Source organism: Gouania willdenowi, chromosome 6, assembly GCF_900634775.1.
Source record: "Gouania willdenowi chromosome 6, fGouWil2.1, whole genome shotgun sequence".
In the NCBI taxonomy this organism is placed as follows: Eukaryota; Metazoa; Chordata; class Actinopteri; order Blenniiformes; family Gobiesocidae; genus Gouania; species Gouania willdenowi.
In genome coordinates this window covers 8,583,552-8,604,402 of record NC_041049.1, presented here as the reverse complement: position 1 = coordinate 8,604,402, position 20,851 = coordinate 8,583,552, and the positions used below count along the sequence as shown (strand labels likewise).

Below are 20,851 nucleotides of genomic sequence, written 5' to 3'. Positions count from 1 at the left end.
TTTGGAAAGAACACTCAAATATCGCTAAAAGGTTTTTACGCTTTCGTGAGGATGAATTTTGGACGTTTTGATAATGAAATGTATTACAAAAGCGGTACGGAAACACCTTTTTTGCAAATACACGCAAACACAGTTCTCTTTGAGTAAACATGATCAGAATCAGAATCAACTTTATTGGCCATGTAATGTATGTTATACACATGAGGAATTTGACTTGGTGAACTGATGCGGTACATGTGGACAGGAGAGAAGACTGGGACATTTCTTAGCATTATACTTAAATATTATTAGTGCCACATTAGCCGTGAAACAAATAATACAGTGTTATACTGTAAGGAGGTTTGGAGCATCCATCTGAGATGAGATTTCACAGGGGTTACAAGGCTCCTGCCCAAAACTGCCTTCAATGGAAAACACAATCATACTTTGTTGACATTTAAAAATATTGCTTTTATTTGAGAAAATCTGTAATGGAAACCCAGCAACTCACACTCAATACTTAATTGCTTTCGTAAGTTTCTTTAAATCAAGGTCAAATGATCAAACTTTATTTATTAAATGTGGTGGGTTTCCCTTTATCTAAACTAGTACAGTGTCCGTCGGAAGTATGCATTCATACAGTGGGAGGAGCTGAAGTAGAGTTGTCAATTATGGCCAAATGGGTTTTTGAAGGTTGGATGTAAAAAGAGGTGTACATACTCTGTTACTGTGTAGTGTTATAAATGGGTATTTTTGCGGGTGCAAAATAAAATAGTGTGTGCGACTTACCTGGTTTAATTCTATGCGCATGATAAATGTGTTTGGGTTTTTTTTTACTCATTTTTATTTTTGTTTGGAGTATTTTTCTGTAATGGATGTTTTTTGGAGTCATGTGTACTTTTGTATCTGTTATCTTTTTGTGCATTTTTTCTGTAATTATAGTTATTTGTTGCCATTGTAGTGTGATTCTGGAGTCATTTTGTGTATTTTTGTATCTTTTTTGGTGTAGTTTTGTGCATTTCTGTTGTCATTTTGTGTATAAATATTTGTTTTTGTGAATTTTGAGTCATTTTCATATTTTTTGTTGTTTTTTGGAGTAATTCTGTGTGTTTTTGTAGCCTTTTTGTATATATTTGTGCCTTTCTGTTGTTGTTTTGTGTACTTTTTGTATAAATATTTAGTTTTTTTGTTTTATTTTACTCATTTAGTATATTTTTATTATAAATACTGTGTGTCTACCGCCATCATGCACATTGTGTGTGTGTGTCAGCTAACGCACGGAGGATATGGCGGTAAAATAAACGTTTTGCGACACCAAAGTCGCAACTCTCTCTCTCTAAATGGCTCTGTGTGAGTATGTATATCATGTATATCCCGGTGTAGAGCACGCACGCACATCAGCCGTGTGTGTGTGTTGTAACTGCTAGCATCTTTCTTAACACATAGAATAATACAAGAAGAAACACTCACCCTTGCGCAGAACTAACAATAATCATAGTGTTATGGACCCGTCCGCTCATAAAAACCTCCTTGGTTCCCGGATCAATCTATCTCTCAAGCAACTGTGCTTCTGTGGTGGCTGGGTTTAATTGTGAAAACAAATGTTCAAGCATGCAAAAGACTACATTCAAATCTAGGTAAAAAAGGTTTATTGCATTAAATAAATATCATATGAAGCAGTCAATACACCTCATAAACTCATTAGATCAATAACTATACATTGTCAAGGGACAGGAGTGTTGTCTTCAACCTAGGACACTCACATCACAGCGGCTAGTCTTCAATCACACAAGGATCCAAAGTGCCTTTCGGCTTCTATGAAGAAAAGATTTTTTTGGTCCAGGACCTGTCGGTGTCCACTAAGGGGAGGCTGTGTTTATTTCAGCATCTCTACTACCACTGGCAACAGTAACTTTCTTATTTCATCTCAAAGAAAGAGCTCGACCTTTCATGGCCACCCAGGCTCTTCATCAGCTGCCCAGGAACAAAGATGCCTCCAGCAATGCCTCAGGCTCTGATGTAGTGGACTCTTGAGAATGGACCCACTTACCAATTTTTGAATCCTGCCTTTGCATGTGTTGGGGTCATGTCGAGGGCAAGAATTAGGTTCTGCCTTTGTAAACATCTAAAACCCACATGGGTACGACTAAAGCTTATACTGAATACTGCAATGGTTTTTTTCTTTTTCAAATGAGTACAACAGGTACCTTTTAAAATGTCTTCAAACCTCACATCAGTACCTGTCAACTTCAAGTACCCACAGTGCATAACGACTTCAACTTAGTGTGTGAACTTTCATTATCACATCTGTGAGAATGACTTCTTTCAAGAAAGACTCCCTTGTTCCTATTCTCCCCTTCTTCTTTTTTTCCATCAAGGTTTCTGAGAAACTGGCACTTTTCCTTTGTGTTCTTTTATCCAAGCTCCTTGTGAAGATGTCAGTATCTTTATTTTTACCACCTCTTTCAAAATCAAATTTAAAATTTCTCTTTCAAATTAGCATTTCAGTCTATTTTGAAACATTTGCTTTAATTATTTATCATTTTATAGGTTAGAGTTGGTTGCATACAATGTATTTTATAAACTTCAATGATCTTGTAGTGGTAACCCTGCCGAATACTTTGATGAAGCAACAACAGGTACAAATGCTATTAACACAACACAGTACATTTAATGATTTGACGTTTATTAGTTGAAAACTAGACAGTGTTTTGATGACTTCAGTACTTCAAAATAAATCATCTGTGTGAATGTTATTCAAATAGCCAAGCTGCTAACTATTCCTCCCAAAAATTCAGTTATAAGATACAATCAATAAACATTTCACACTACTGGACATGTATTGTAGACATTTGCTCTTTATGTATTTTTTTTTTTTTTTTTTACAGTTCTTTAATATTATCAAATACATTTTTACATCACCACCAAATTGTGTTTTGGCTGTGTGTGCATTATATAATATACATATTTAACTCTGCCAAGGAGGTAATATTGTCACTGGAGTTTTGTGTATTTATTTGTTTGTCTGTTAGCAGGATTACGTTAAAAGTGTTTAACAAATTTTGACAAAATTTTAACCAAAGATAGACCTTCTGCCATTGAAGGTCATATTACATTTAGGAGATCTGGATCAATACATTGATTTTCGACGAATTTCAAAAATAAAAAAAAATCCCTATCTCTTATTATTGATTAAATTTTGACATTTCATATCTCAGTTTAGAATTGATCAATCTTTATGTAAGGTGACTTAGTTATTTCAGACTGGTTCTTCAATTACGTTGCCTAGTTTCATCCGGATGAGTTTCATCGCGATTTATCTGAAAAATGGGGGTGTCCACATTTTTACCTACTGTATGGTTATTATTGGGGATTGACATTTCTTCCAAGCCTTTAAAGTGTAAATGACATTAGTACAATGATTAGGATTATTGATCCAGATAACTGCCAATATCTGGCAAAAAACTATATTTGGTGTTTGGTGGAGATTTAATATCTCTGAGTGCTCTTGATATATTTGTGTTTTGGCTGCTTGCACTTTACATACTTTAAATAATATAAGGTACAACTATTATCTACTGATTAATTTGTGAAAAGGATGGTTTTTATTAAGAGAGAAAAATACCTAAAGTCTTTATAATGAGTCACCTCAGACCATCTTGTATACATATATATATATATATACTGTATATATATATATATATATATATATACTGTATATATATATATATATATATATATATATATATATACATATATATAAGCATTCTATTCTGCATGTACATGTTTTTCTTTTTTTTTATGAGGCTTTCAAGGGCACATGTCAACAAATCTGCCTCATAACCACAAGTGGATGTGATGGATGAGAACAGACATGGATATTTGTGTACATGTACTATGTGCAGCAATTATTCGCGAGACGCTAATCTGAGATGAATTTTTGATTAAAAAAAAAAGTTGAAAGCACATTGCTAATACAACCAAACACCAGCAACTGTCACTATTCTGATTTATTTACAATATTTCATTATTTGGTAGCATTTTGCTGGCATGCAGCCACTTCCTGCATTACCGTGTATCAAAGCCTTTTATAGTCTGCAGGCTTAGTTTAGTGTGCACAGAGAGAGTTCTGGGTAGTAGATAGCACTTAGAGGTTAGATTTTAGGTCCGAGTCTGAGGATATTGACGCCGTTGTGTTGTTCAGTGTTCACATTTACTGAATATTATTTGCTGATTTTGCTCATTCCTCACTTGCTGCTGGAGCACAGGGAACAAATATGATTGCACGCTTCAGTCAGGTCTGCGCTCCACGCACGGGCCGCCCAGTCTGGTCTGCAATGCTGTAACGGACTAGGTTCTATGTTCTGGTTATGTTCCACTTGTGTGCATTCATTGGTTAACTGATGTTGAGATGTCCCATGGCCGTGAAGGCATCATGGTTACGTGCAGCTTTCTCTTTGTTTACATGTTTACATGTGTTCCGAGTGCTGATTGGCTGGGAGGCTGGGGAAAAGACGGGTGTAAGCGGGGAAAAGAGTGAACAATTCTGTTCCCACAGTAGTGTGAGTGTATGACGGTGTAAGACGGTTCTTTGTGTGTTTAATTGTTTATTTTTGGCGTGTTACTATGACCTCCATTAAAGCCTGTAAAACTGTGATAACGGCTCGAGTCACGTTATTACACTACCTTTTGTGCAGAGCTGCACGAGGCACTGCGCTACTAATCTACCAGCAGCAATACGTTCGGGTTTGCTTTGGGCTCGGGCCTACAATTTAAATTAATGGGTCGGGCTTGGGTTGGGTCGGGCTTTATGCCCACGGGCCTGGGTCAGATTGGGCTGGATATGTTGGGCCAGATCTAACCTCTAATAGCACTGCAGCTCTGCATTAACATTGACTTAGAATCTTCCTCGTCTGCACTGCATATATGATCATTCCTGTCAAACATTGCAACTGATTTGTCACATTTAGGTTTAACAGCAGCAGCAGTATATGAATGTTTCTGAAGGACCTCATAAATAACAAGATGGAATTCACCAATAATCTGCATTTTTTTCTTTGTGCAGGTTTGAATGTGGTCAAAATCAAAGGGAAATGCTCTAAAGGATGAGAAATCATGAATACTGAGCAGTAGAATGCATTGTGGTCTGTCTGCAGAGCCAACTACTAGTAAATTAAGGAATGTGGTGATTTTCCTTAACTTGATGTTAACCATCCATTTTTTTGTAGTTGCTGTTGCTACAAACAGATTGGTAGATACTACACTCAGAACGTAAACCTGCAGTTTGTAGAATCATGAGACTGGAATGGAATCAAACATGCTCACCCCTCTCCTCCTTGTTTTGAATTCACCGGTATCCTGTTGAACGCACACAACTATGGAGTTCTTTGCGACATTTTTCTCAATTGCGACTATTGACAAATGTTGGCCACTTTTATCTTGTGTTATTGGAGTTTTTTGATGTTTTTAGAGACTCTGACGTGAATGCACGTGTCACTCTATAGTTTTACAGAACTGTAAGGTTGATTATCAGAGCTACGCAGATGACACAACTATATCTATCACTGAACCCAGATGACTATGGTCCCATTGAGGTGTTGTGTGACTGCTTAGAAAAAGTAAACTGCTGGATGAGTGAAAACTTCCTTCAACTAAATCATGACAAGATGGAGGTGATTGTCTTTGGTAACAAGGAAAAGAGGACTGCTGTCAGTGAGTATCTTGAGTCTGGATCTTTAAAAGCTAAAGACTAAGTCAAAAACCTTGGTGTTCTGATTGACTCAGATCTTACATTCAGCAGTCAGATCAAATCTATCACAAAAACCGCTTCTACCACCTAAAGAACATCTCCAGAGTGAAAGGTTTAATGGCTCAGAAAGATCAGGAGAAACTGGTCCATGCTTTTATCTCCAGCAGACTGGACTATTGTAATGGTCTTCTGACAGGAATCCCCCAAAAGAGCATCAAACAGCTACAGCTGGTTCAGAACACTGCAGCTCAGGTCTTAACCAGAACAAAGAGGTCAGAACACATTACTCCAGTTTTAAAGTCTTTACACTGGCTCCCAGTCAGCCTCAGAGTAGACTTTAAAGTTCTGCTGCTGGTGTATAAATCTGTGAATGGGTTTGGTCCAGAATACATCAGTGACATGTCAGTCAGGTATGAACCCAGCAGGTCTCTTAGATCTATGGACGCAGGTCAGATAGTGGAGCCCAGAGCTCACAGTAAACATGGTGATGCTGCTTTTAGTTGTTATGCTGCAAAGAAGTGGAACAAACTGCCAGCGGAGCTGAAGTCAGCATCACATGTGAACATTTTTAAATCAAAGTCTCTACTGCGTATGATTGAGAGAGAGATTTGGTCATGATGTTGTTGTTGATGTAATGTGTTTGTTGATGACTTTAAATGTTTTTACTGATGATTTTAAATGTTTTTTTTTTTGCTGCTGATTTTAATGTTCTTATTCATTTTAAGCTGCTGAATGTTTTCTGTTGCACTTTTTGATCATGTAAAGCACATTGAGTTGCCTTGTGTATGAAATGCGCGATACAAATACATTTGCCTTGCCTTGTAATTACTGTTACAATTTGTGAGCCCTTGAGCCCCGTTCCATCCGAATATGTTTGTATGAAGCTAGATAAGTTGCAAAATGGGAGAGCTTGTAGAACGTGATGTGAGCTTGTGTATAAAAAATCTACACACGTGAAATAAATTTAACGTCACAGGTGATGGGAAAAAATGTATGGACTGATATTTACACAAATAACAGTGGCAAAATTGTAATCCAACACTTTTTCGCATGTTTTTAAATTACTTTTGTCAATTATCGTTTACAACCACAACTCTCCAATTACAACTTCTCCAATCTGCCGCTACAGAAACACAAACTACTTTTCTCTTCTCTTTCTCTTCTCTTTTGTGAGATGTCTGTAGCAAAACAAATGTATACCTAAAGAAATGCAAACCCCATTCAACCCCAAGCTTACATCACATTCTACAAGCTCTCACATCACATTCTAGAAGCTCACATCACCAGTGACGTGCCGTTACCACTAGGGTTGGGTAGGCACGTTGCAAATCGGGACCACCAATGACAATTTCATATGTTTCTGCTGTCAAGTGTTAATTCAATTCAACTTTATTTGTATAAAGAAATGTACAACAAAGTCATCTCAATGCGCTTTTCAAAATATGTAATTTATAATAAGAAAGAAAAAACCCAACATGAACAAGCATTTAGCCATCTAACAAAATCAACATCGTAAAACACCATTAAAGAAACATAAACAATGAATTAATATAGCCTCCATACTCTCCCAACAAGATATATCTCATGACACGGTAGCGCATCCGTTGTTTGTGTTGGAAACACAGAAACATGGAGAAAATGACAACAACAACAACTCAGAACAGCCTCATGAGGTGATCCACAAAGTCAATCGTTCCTTTTTGTACCATTCACTGTGAAAAGTACAAAACATTTTCTGACCTTACCTTTGCTGAAGGTCTGGTAACTCAGGTGTTGGTTCCCATCTTTTCTCTATCGTCTCTAGCGCTGTCATCCTGACTGAGTGTTATCCTTCCCACTAGCTAGAGAACGTAGCAGCAGCAGTCACGTGATATCAATTCACTAATGCACTGTAACGTATGTACTAAGCATTTAGCATAGCGCTGTTACGTCCAAAGGCAGCGTAGAAAGCTGCCTTTTTACGTAAATGGTTATCACAAACACATAAAAACACGCTATGGGAACAGAGGCAGAGCAGCATGTGCTTTTGGGAGGGGGCGTGGCCCCGTCCTGCCTTACAGCGGAGTGAGACTGCAGCCGTTCCAGGAAATAGCACTGTTTAGTAAATTGGGCAATGAAACGCACAAAATGCGGACACTTTCAAACTTATAGGTACTGTAAACTACTGTAGACATCGGAAATGGAAAAATAAACATTTTATAATTATAATTAAAACAAATAATCAAAATATCAATTCACCCTTGGGTAGGCACTGCCTACCTTGCCTACCCTGACTGCACGTCACTGCACATCACATTCTACAATCTCTCCCATTTTGCAACATATCTACCTTCATATGTTGGGCTTTTAGACTGTCGTATTCCTTTTTGGCTTTCTTTGCCGTGAAGCCGTTATGTCTAACAGCGCAATGAGGAATCTCCTTTTGAAAACCTTCACCATTCCACTCTACAGAGAGGACGTAATAACCAATAGTAATGCTCATAACCGCTTATGGAGCACTTCGTTTGTAAAAAAAAAAAATCTCTTATTGGCTGAAAAGAAGTGTTACACAGCTTGTTTTCTAAAGCTTGAATACAGAGCCAAGAGATGAAGCAGATATCCACTGTCCTCTCAGAACACTATATACTGAAAGGTTATTATGGATTTTTTTGACCAAAAGAAGCCAAAAATAAATATACATACTGCAGCTTTAACATCTTAGCCCCAGCTAGCAGTGCAGAGTCAAGCACAATCCATGCTATTTAGTACATAAACCTGAAGTCACCAGAAAAGGGTCCAGATGCTTTATTTTCTACAGCACTGGCCCATAACCAAGTCTCAGGGATGTAGCAAAGCCCTGCCATATCCTCAGCCTGGCTGACTGACAGCAGATCCCTCAATCCCTGGCAGTGGACAAAGATCTTTTTCCTTCCTTCACGGCACCACTTTCACTATTTTTTTCACTGGGATAAAAAGGTTATCTGCAGACATCCTGTCTGCGGCCTCTGGCGGGAGTTGGGGAGGGTGGCCGGCCTGCCACAGGTGTGAGCGCTGCAGATAAGCAAAGGAACGCCAGGAGAGGTTGTGATGGTTTGGAGGTGGATGGGGCTGTAGAGAGATAGTGAGAGCCAAGGCAGGCTGGACACTGACCTTCATTTGCAATATTGCTCACAGATTAGGTGTTCCCAATGAAAAAGATTCCAAAGAGAAGGCAAAAGTTACAAAAAGGCTGTGCGTGTAGAATATTGAATAAAGTAGGAATTATGTGTGATTTTAGAGTAAGACGGACGTCTTTGCCCTCAAAATGTTTAAAGAGTACATTTTTGCACTAAGGAGATAGATAAGGATCTAAGATGTAATCGTCCTGTTTTACAAACATAGCGCATCAGTCACTATGGCTTCTCTAATAATAACTAATAGATGGGACATTAGTGGGAAATGGTGAATATGTCTTCAGGGCTTATACATTAGCCTGGCATAGAGCAATTTCTTATCTGCAGGACATGCGAGGGAGGGGCACACTGTCCTCTCTGTGACTTTCTTCCTCAGATCGCTGCCCTGGGAGGATAATTTGTGTGGTAACCAAAGTGCAGAGAAACAGCACAGATGCATGTAGACTGCTGAGCATGAGAACATAAGCAGCCATTCAGCATTGAAAGCTTTCACACAGCGAACGCACACTGACATCCATGCTGTACAAGCAAGCGCACCCAGAAACACACATGCAAACATTCTCTATAAATAACTAATAGGGAATCAAGGAAAAGCCAAAAAATTCCAACCCTCTATTTAAGTCACTCATTTTGTTCTGCTCGTGTGATATTCAGTTTCATCAGCTTTACTGAATCAGGCATAACAAATTATTTGCCCTGGAAGCCAATGACAAATGTAAACGTATTTCTTATTTACCGAATTAATGAATGAAAAGACAACACGTGATCCAACATTAACAAAAACATGTAGCTTTTTCTTAATTTATTTTAAAAAATAAAAACAATAAGAAGAAAATAAAAATTTGGTTTTCTTTCTCGAAATACATATACCAAATTATTTACATCCACGTGTATTAACATTTTTTCTAGAGTGAAACTCAATGCAATCCATGCAATAGCTCCCTGTTAATGCCACTGTTTGAGTTGAATTGGTGACTATGTTGAATAATGATGCATTGTTAGATTACAAGTTGATCTCTGTCAGTCAGAAATAAAAGAAAAAAATCCTGTATTTTGGCTTCTGATAAAAAAAAGTGTTGGAGTTTTTTAACAGTATAAAAAAAAGGCACCTTTTCAAGCAAACTTTTATGTGGCACGACTTAATATGATTAGATAAAGAAAATAGTGGTTGTTGAGGGGAGTTCTGTTGAGTTTACACACTCCAGTACAGTAGGTGGTGATATGTATCTATTCAAGTTGGTTGCAACACGCCAATAACCAAGAAAAAACATTAGTGATTGTTTCGGATGTCATTGTGTGGATTTGAAGGCTGACCCCCACCCCCCAAAAAAACAAAAAAAACAAAAAACATGACAACTATTTTGGTGGTCTTCAATTACACTTGAATTACAGAAGCAAATTAGCTATTTTCAAGAGCATTATACTTGTTTAAGCACATTCCTCACAAAACCCATCATCTAATGCTATAGTTTTAGACATAAAAACTGGAACATTTTAGAATGTTCACTAAAGAGATTCAAATCTGTGCTACATTGAGTGGAGCATTTGTGTAACACACAGAGCCGAGATTGCCTTCTTTTTAAAAGTTGGGTCAGTACATAATTATCATAATAACTAATGATGATTCATGGACTGTTTTAGCAATCAGTGATGCACACAAATTGTATAATAATTGGGCAGAAAAACTGCGACTGTGCACCCAACTGGAGGGGGCTACACATTTTTTTTCCAAAAGGACCAATTTATTTCAAGACAACCACGTGTGTCCACAGACATGCAAAAAAAAAAAAAAGAAACTGAGCAACCCTTTGAAATCTATTTTTGAATCTCGACTTTGAGACTCAAGATGCACAAACATCATTAATCAAGCTGACTAAGATTAATTGGTGCAAGGACTTTTACCTGCTTATTAAAAATAAATTGCTATTTCTGTAATCTTGTGCACCACAACCATTGCAGAGACAGTCACTGTTAACACAAAAGGTTAAAATATAAAGAAAACATAATATTATCGAGATAAACAAAAGGAAATGAAGTCAAACCATGTTAATGTTGGGGTCGGGATGTTAGGCTGCACAATAAGAGTGTCCTGGATAAAAGTAGTGTTGTGTTTTGAGCGCAAACCTCCACTTCACTGATGCGTTACACTGTAAAAACTTCTCGGACAGGAATGAGCAGTGGGTGGAAAAGCAAGAGTGGACTCAAAAAAAGACCAGCCACATTGAAACAGACACACCCCTCATGAGTTTCTACTTTTGCCTAATCACTCAGTGCTACTGAAGTAGATCGTTTCAGTGATTGCACAACAGGCCACCTATTATGAAGAGGGGCTAAATGAGGCTAGAAAAGTGGGCGAGCATGTGGAAGGCAGATGTTTGATTTGTGATGGATTGTGGAGAACGAATGTGGGGATAAAGTGAGGCAAGACACTAAAACTTATTCTTTTTGCCGATAAGGGGACATGGTAATGGCTCATAAAGGGAAAGTAAATTGGGAGACGGAGGTTTACGACTGTAGTAGTTTGTGGAATAAGAGGCTGGAGGGGAATGTGCAAAGACGTATTGAATTTTTTAGCCCACCTGGATATGAGAACTGTCATCAAGTATTTTCATCAGTGGTTGAACTCCTTCCTTCCATAAAACACCCTCTCACCTTCTCTGCCAGGCAGTTTGATACCCGCCCCTGAATTTTTAATGAATACGATATTGTGGTGATATTTTACCCAATCGGCTCATGTTTTTTGCAATGAAGAGGTGATAATTGTGCATTCAGCCGAGTTCGAGCACATTACGTGACCTGACGTACAAATCAGATACTTTTTCGGTTTTTTGCAAACTCTTGTCATGTGAACAGTGTAATTTCCTACACTGTTAACAACGTAAGTTTGATGGATCCACATTATCATTTACAGTGATTTAAAGCTGCTACCCATGAAAATATTTTATTCAATAAAATCATAGTGTAAACCTCATAGATCAATGAATTACTGTGATTTATTGAGTTTCTTCACCAGACAAGAAGAGCGGTGATTTGCTTGATGCCATTTTTGTTCAGGTTTGTTCCCGGTATTCTCCACGATACCAGAATGTATACAATAGGGATGAAAAACAACTTTTTTTTTCAAACAATGGTCTTCAATTCATTGATCAATGAGGCCTATACTCTGGATTGATCTGATAAGGAATTATTGTGGGTAGCCGCTTTATATGAGAACTCAACACTGACTACACAAGTTGGTAATACTTTTACACAACTTCAGATCCATGCATGAAATATCCTGTCATGAAATGGAACAATCATACTACACGATAGATTGTAGATAGAAAGTATTGAAATAGCGCTCATTTAAAGTCATGAATGTGAAGATTAGTCAAGTTTTACTGCAGCTGAGATGTTTACCCATGTCTTGAGGTATCGTGCTTTGTGCATTGATGAATGGTAGAAATTAAAGTGGTCATAAACAAACTGTTTGTACAAAGTTGGAATACAAAAATTTTCTAAATGTCCACATTTTAAAACACCAGGAGTTCATTTTGAATTAACTGTAACCTAAAATTGGAGATTGCAATTACTTGTACTCCTGAATACCTTAAAGCTGCTCTGGACAATGTTTTTCTTTTTTTTTTTACTGTTCATGTATCATATCCAAAATTTGAGAAAATTCTGTGATTTTCACAGATTGAAATAGGGATTAAAATCTAATATCCCACGGAGTGAATCGTATCAATCTACACCATAAACAAACAAGAACAAAAATGGCATCAAACAAATCACTTTAACATTTGACAGATTGTTTATGATGGAGCCAAAAACAAACCTGCAAGTAGCAATTACTGTGCAACCGTTGACATGCGTTTGTGAGGAAATCCTTTCATTTTTTTGTAAGAAATGGCTTCAATTCATTGATCTATGTTAGTTATCATCCCCAGGAACTATAAAATAACCAAAAATATGTATGTAGGCTTTGGTCCTTGTATTTTCTGTTCAGAAAAGAATAGTAAAAACAAACAAAAAAAGGGTTTGTTATTTGATTTTTAGTTTAAAAATACAAATTAAGATTGGAATTCAAGGCATTTTTCTTTATCAGGGTAAAGAAGGGATAAACATTTTTAAAAGTGGTTAATTTTCCTTTGCTGTTTTCAGGTATATAATTTCAGACCTTTTACTCATTCAGTGCCAGCTGCTGGATACTTCACAATATCACTTCATAGCGCCATAATCTCCCTCGTTCCTGCTTCTCCCTCCTAAGATAATGGTAGCATCAGTGGCTAATCTATCATCCAAAGGTGCACTGCTGCCACCTGTAGGGCACCAGTTGGTTACTATATAAACAGAAAAGCCTTACATTCACAGCAGAACTCAGTCACAGTGTATCCTAGCAACTTCCGTGAAAAAATGCAATTGACGTAAAATTACGTCAATGGCACTGAGCGTTCAGATTTGAAATGATGTGACATTACGTTAATGGCACTGAATGAGTTAATAAAATGTAGCAAAAAGAGCTTCACAAAAACATCAAAATAAAAAAATTATAAAGTTTAACAAACCACAATCCTCTAAACATGCAAACACAAAAATGAATTGCTCCTAAAGATGTTTTGACAGTGCCAATCAAACTAATTACTCTAACTAAAGTTGTAAGGGCTGACAATTAAAAAAAAAACTACTCAGATGCACTATAATAAAATAGCACATCAAAAAGATGGGTATGATGGGTCCTAAGATGATAGAAAAAGAAGAATTAATGAATGAATGAAGGATGAGGAACGGAAACAAAGCTATTTTTTATCCTTCTCGCTAAAAGAAGTAATGAATAAATGGCGTCGCTAACAGGGTCTACATTAGAACACAGCAGCGCTTCTTTTTAAGATGCAGAGCCCATGTGATAGAAATATGTCTTTAATGTTGGGAGTGTGCAGGCATTAAGACAAAAACATGCACCAATCAGAAAAGCACTAGCTCCTTTATCTTTACCCAATGGAGAATGAGGTACTATTCATAGCATCATTCATCAGCTGGAACAATTCTATTACCTGCCTAATAATGTGCAAGTCCCCATTTTACAGCCGCCTACACACAGCCAAATTGGATGCTCTCTGTATTCTGACACAGTTCTATCAAAACAAGCCTGAACTTTTCCAGTAGTTTGACTTTCAGGAGTTCATTTGTTGATTCAAAACACACATAAATTGACATCATTCCTCATGTACATCTGAATTACTGGGATGCCTTTGGACCATGACCCTGTAACTGGCAAACTGGTTCTCCTCCCTAGAAATCTCTTTGGTAAAACCAGACCATGGCAGACTCAGTGTAACCTACACAAAGGACCCTGTCAACCTCTTGAAATTTTGTAAACCTCCAAACAATGATTTGAGGACAAAATGTATGGCAGTTAAGTCCAGACAAGAACTTAGGATATTGAAAAAAACATCACATGCACTAAAGGTCTTTAAAACGTGAGGTTTAAAAGGTTTGAATTGGGTCAATGTATGTTTTGGTCAATGGATTTTCCATTCAGAATCAGTTATAGAAAAGCATCAAATGGTTAAGTTTTTGATTATCTTTTTAAAATGAAAAAATTAAGATTGAAATTCAAAGCATTTTTCCTTATCAGGGTCGAGAAAGCATAACCGAAACTTTAAACTTAAGTTTTATGTGTCTAAGAACTGAAAGTGGAATATTAGAAGAGAGAAACTAAAACCGCCCTATTTTTTATCATATTGTGCAAGGGGAAGTTGTTGTTTTCAAAGTAAAAGTTTGTTTGAGGAAAGTGCTGTTTAATGAAGACAACTTTAACGCTGCTGTGTAGCAGAAATTAATGATGGACATGGATCAGTATGTTGTTTTTCAGAACAATAAAACAGTGTGTCAAAAAGTATGCTAGAGTAATGTTCCAATGTCATATTTTAGAACTCTTGCAAGAAACACAACACTCTTACTTTGAAAAGGACAACTTTTGGTCATACCATGAAAAAACGGCTGTTTATTCCAGCCGATAAAGAAAAATGTCTTGACATTTAACTTTAATTTTTGAAATTTGAAATGAAAATCAAAAAACCACTATTTTTTGTGTTTTCTTAAATATCCTTTTCTGAATGGAAAATTCAATGACTAAACCACTTCCAACTGCTCCCCGGGCACCACAACGTGGCTGCCCACTGCTTCTCAGAGATGAGTCAAATGCAGAAAACAAATTTGTATATGTGTAAAAACATATATATGCCACTATATAAAGGCGAAAGCTCCAATTTAATTTTTGATCTTAATCTTTCTTACAGGAAGTGTAATGATCCCCTTAATTTAAGGTTTACTTCCTCAATGTTAAGCTATGCTTCAGACAGTCTATGTCCATAAACAAACTCAGGGTAGATGGTTATGGAGACAAACAGGGTAGCTTATGTCTTTAAAGAAATATTTTCCAATTGAAGCTCTGTAAAAAGGTTGTAGTTTCTGAGTTATTGAGCGGCTTGGCTGAAATTTCAATGACATAAATAACATTGTTCCTAATAGGACCAAACGTTGCCCTGAAACAGGAGAAAAACACAAATCTAACCTGAGAAAATTGAGAGCTTGCCTGAGGGCTGTGAGAGTTACACACTTCTCTGATTTCCACCATGCACACAGTCGCACGCATGGCTGCTGTAATGGTGTTAATCAGATGCTGCGTTGGAGGGAAGGATAAGTCATGAGCTTTGAGGGTGTTTGAAGAAGGGATGCGCTCAGGTCACAACAGGTCATGGGGTAAACGCCAGTGTATATCCCTGTTATGGGTATTAGCACTGGATCCCTTATGTAGCTACTGTATATGCTGATGGGATGCTGATGTCAGCCACATTTGTGGAGCTACCTTTGCTAAGCCGTCAGCACGTGTAGGTGAAGCTGAGCTCATTAGTTTAGAGCAAAAGAGGAGGAGGATCAGATAAAGCAAAGTTCAGACTGAAAAATCTTCCTCAACAATCTCACAATGAAGACAAAGCGCTCTATAGAGCAGAAGTGGGAAACTGGTGGCCTGGGGGCCACATGCAGCCCTTGGTGTAATTTTCTGAGACCCCCAAAGTAAAAAATGACTATAAAAACACATAAAATGAGAGAAAAAATATGCAAAGCCACCACGAAAATACACAAAATGACTCTTTGAAAAAAAAAAAACATACAAAACAAAAAAATACACAAAATGATTCCAAAAACACAAACGAAAACATAAATAGACATGAACCCTGTGTTCTTACCCAAATTCATGCTTGTATCGGTCATTATTCTAAATTCTGATATGAATATTGATAAGGTGGCCTTCGTAATAAGAGTTGACCATCCCTGGTATAGAGGAACTACCAAAAGGTAGATACTTCTGTTTCAGTTTTCCAGCATAAATGTTGCATCAAGATCATCCACAATTTGGACTTCTTTGTTTAATAGCAAACCCAACAACAATACCTGTAAAATAAAATAATTTTCAATGGCAGCAGAGGAATGAAAAACACTTATCAAGTCTGTTACAATAAGAGCTAAAGCTTTCTGGCAGCCCAACAGGGCACAACACTTTACAAAACCCTAAATGTGTCACTCACCTGCATCACGTGTCACAGTAAAACAAATGTATGAAGTTGTCTGGCTGTCTAAAAAATTCATCGACTCTACTCTTTCCTCCACTTTTTCGAGCAGTGACATAAAAAGGCGCAGCCATTTAGTAACGCTGAGGTTAAGCCAACGTTGATGATCTGGTCATTTATAAAGATGAGTTCTAACAGCTATGTTTGGGGGTCAAGGGGTTCGGAGCTGCTGAGAGAAAATGATGACACTCTCACCATTAGGAAGAGAAGCGAAGAGAGAAAAAAATTGAGGGAGTGGCACATAAGCGACATCTCACTGTGAAATGAAGCGTTGTGGCGGGTGGCTTACCTCACGTTGAATTGGTTGCCTGGAGCACCATGGCAACAGGGAGAGAGGATGATTGTGAAGAGTGGAGGTTCAAGGACTTCACTTGTTCTCGAAACATTTTAATCAAATCGGGCAACGGGGTTGCAAGAAACAGATCTCCTGCAACAACTGGGAGAAATCCCTTGAGATTTCTGCTACTTCAAGGTTTTCTTTTTTTCCCTCTCGCTCTCTTAAATCAGTTGGCCTTGGTCAAATTTGTGAAATTACTGACACAATTGGAAAACAGCAAGATGAGAGTAGCAGTCTGATAACAAAAGGAGTGGGCAGAAACAAGGAAACAAGCAGGAGACTAAAAACAAGACAAATGAGAGAGGAGACGGAGCAAAGTGAACGCAGATAGAGATCGACAGAACAGGAGATACAAGCTGTTTGTAGGAGAGGGATGGTAAAACATATGGGAAGACCAAAGTATAGGAGATGGTGAGGATCTGTTGAGATGTAAAAGCTTCTGTACTCTGCTTTTGGATAAACACAGAAAACAATTATTTTTTTTACAGAGTAGAAGAACAAAAAGAAAAGAAATGTTCTTGAAGAGGAAAGTGTTTGCAATACTGCATGAGTATATTCTACGATGCCACGGCAACAGCAATCAACTGTCATTAAGAGTTCTACAGAGCCTACGCGTTTCTGAGATAAACTCAGAAATAGTGCACAGTTCACCACCAGCGAGCTTCTCTTTCAAAGCAAACAAGGCACTCAACGTTCTGCAGAGGTTATATAAATAAAGTACATTAATAAAAAACATGAAAAAAACAAGTTTTTCCTGTTGATGTTGCTGATCAAAATAAAAAAAAAAAACTATAAAACAATAATTAATCTTGTCTGAAATCTTTGTCCCTCTCAGTGATAAAAAATGCACAAATCTCTGCATCCAACTTTTCATTTATAGTTTTGTAATTGCACCTGATTATTCTTGGGCATTGATGGACACTGGTCGAGTAAGCAGGCTTGTAGTAACCACAGGGTTGCTGGTTTGAATCCACTCTGGAACAACACTGACTTTGAACAAGTAACAATAATAATGGCTTGGATTAATATAGCGCTTCTTTTTAGGAGACTCAAAATGCGTTACAGAAATCATTATTCATTCACACCAATCGCTCACATCAGTCATACCGGTGGTAGTAAAATACATTCTTGCCACAACTGCCCTGGGGCATACTGACAAAAGCATGGCGGCCATTTCACGCCTACATCCCCTCTAACCACCACCAACATTCATGTACAATTCACACCCATTCATACACAGCAATGTGGGTAAAGTGCCTTGCCCAAGTACACAATGACAATGACTTGGATAGAGTGTGATTTGAACCTCCAACCTTTTGGTTATTGGATAACCCATTCTATCACTGAACCACAAGTCTTTTAACCCTACTAACTGCTCCCAGGTCTTCATTGCAAATGAGAACTTGTTTTCAATGATTTATCTGGTTAAATAAATGTAAAATAGTAATACAAAACTGGACTGAAAGAAGGAAGCCATTAATCCTACTGCTACTAAACTATGATTGTAAGTGGTCATACTGTCACATCTTATGTACACAGACAAGCAGGATAACACCTTATGACAGGCTAATCTGTTAAACCAGTTGATGTTACAAACGATACAGTGGCAAATGTGTTTGGGGAGATGACGTGACAAAGTGTCTTGGGAGGTTCTACAATCATCTTTGTTTGCGGCGTGTTTCACACGTGGAATGCAAAGGTACCAATTCAAATCCCTGCGGACATTCCCCATCGATGAGAACAGTCTGTCTGTTCTTTTGTTGCCAGTAATGGATTATTATTATTTCATACAAACATGCGATTGGGCTGAATTGCAGATGAATAGTCACCATTGTTATGGTAAAGTCACTCTCTCACTGTCCCTGAATCCTCAGTCATGTCAATGGCACCATTGTGCACAATTTCCTGCTTACTTAAACCACCTTCCTGACAATGGGAGCCTCGGTTAGGCTCATCCTTTTCCAGGAAAGAAAAGAAATTCAATGTTTTCCCAACTGATTACATGAGCTAATATGGGTATTTTAAAACATGCACAATGCAAAGAAAAGGAATTATGCATTAAATCTAAAACCGGCACATTGCCAGGAGGCAGAGGTTAAAGGTGGCAAACACCATTTCCTCAGCTGGAGTGAACCCACCTGACCTGCAAAGGTGAACATCCTCCCCATGCAACCTTGAAGAAAGAAAGAGAGCGAGAGAGAGCGGAACGAAAAGAATATATAGGAAAAAGAAGGCGTGATAAGATAAAACATAGGTTGTATCCAGTCATAGTCTCAGGCTGTTTTTTTTCTCCTCTCTTCCTCATTTCCATGTCTCGACTTTCATTCTTGTTCTCATTTCTTCTCACCATGTCTGTCAGTTTGTGAAGGCCCCACATCATTACTGTCACACATCACACTGCTACATAAGTACAGACGCTACAGGCACTATATCACACTCACAGGCACACAGTCATGTTTTGAAAGAGTGACTTTCTTCTTCGAATCTTAGTTGAGAGCTTCTCCCATCGGAATCTTGAGTCGGCATGTGACAGACAAACATGTGAACTTGGAGGAACTGGAGGCTTTGATTCGGCTCTCAGACAGTCTTTAGCCCCTTGGCCCCGTAAAACGGTGACTGTTTCAATGTTTGTGAATAATGCCAGAGCTTTCCCAATCTTTGTCAATAGGGCAATTTGCATAGCTCAACCTTTGGCTCAGCCATTAAAAGACCAGAACACAAACAGCTCAAATTGGCACGGGGGTAAGTAATGATCCAGACAAGACAAGACTACCCGGATCATTTACCTGCAGTGTTCAATGAGAAGCTGAAGCCTCTCCGTGTCGTAGAAGTAGGTGATTAAACCCTGCCATCCAATCTCACACCTCCTTTCCACGCCACAGGAAGCTGCTAGAGAGTTCTGATTACCATCAATGACACTCCACCCTATCCATCTGATCCCATGTAAGAGCCTGTTAAATCCAAATAGGTTCTCTTGTTGAATCCGGTGTCAAGTAAATAACAGTTATTTTTATCTATAGGTGGAGAACTGGATAAACATAAAAGTGAGCTTATCAAATCCCAGTGATGAATGGTTCAAAGGTGCTCTAATCAGATGTAGCAAGAGTTGCTTTCATGCACTTCTTGGTGACGAAGTGATGAGGTTTAGAAGGGTTTGCTTTAATGTGGAATAACATTAGCGAGTGTGTTACCATTGATACCAGGTAGCAAAAAGCTTGTGTCATACATTGCAGTTGTTTAGCACATTTTAAATGCACTATATGGGACACTGTGGAACTTTTGAAATATGAAATATGCAGTTCTTTAACAACCTTTTGTTACTATTTTTTGACATTGCTTATTTTTTGTGCTAAATTTGCCATTTCAAAAAAACGTTACAATTTTAGAATGTGTTCTGCCATCTTGAAATCACGTGATTGATTTTGGTAAACAAAGAGGGTTACATCGCCATCTTTAATTTTTCCTGATTTTTTAGAGCAACCAAAAGCAGCACAAGTTGTAATTTTGACTGAAAAAGTTGATTAAATGATCTAAAAAGCAGACTGAATGCTTCACTCCTATAGAAAACAATGGGATGTTTACAGGCAGTGGGGCTGTGACATCATCAATCATGTGATTTCAAGATGGTTGAAGACAGGCTCTTAAAGGTCCCGTGTCATACTATTTTTCACCAATCTCCATTTGTTTTAAGAACCCCAAAAACATAGTATTTGAGGTTTATTTTCCTAAACTCACCTGTTTTCCAGAGTTTTAGCCTCTAGAAAGTCACTTTCTGAGTAACTCTACACAAACAGGCTGATTTGCAGCCTACTTATGCATAGTCATGAGTGGGTGTGTCTATAGAAGAGACACTGACTTCCTCCTCCCCACACGATGATGTAGGGCCAGAGGACACCCCGCCTCATACATGGACTGAAGAAAATATATACATAGCACTGCGCAAAGGATGCTGAAACGCTCACCTATGCGGGCGTGTCTGTTTACATGTCACGGCAGAGAGCTTCCTGGAGGCGCGGCTTGT

General features: G+C 38.0%; 1 long non-coding RNA gene across 1 annotated transcript; it reads left to right on the top strand.

Moving 5' to 3' along the window:
• Nucleotides 1-417: 417 nt before the first annotated feature.
• LOC114466206 (uncharacterized) lies at nucleotides 418-20,626 on the top strand. The gene is made up of 3 exons (XR_003674397.1): nucleotides 418-428; nucleotides 18,071-18,074; nucleotides 20,478-20,626. It is a non-coding gene; the product is annotated as an uncharacterized LOC114466206 (long non-coding RNA).
• The last annotated feature ends 225 nt before the right edge of the window (nucleotides 20,627-20,851 follow it).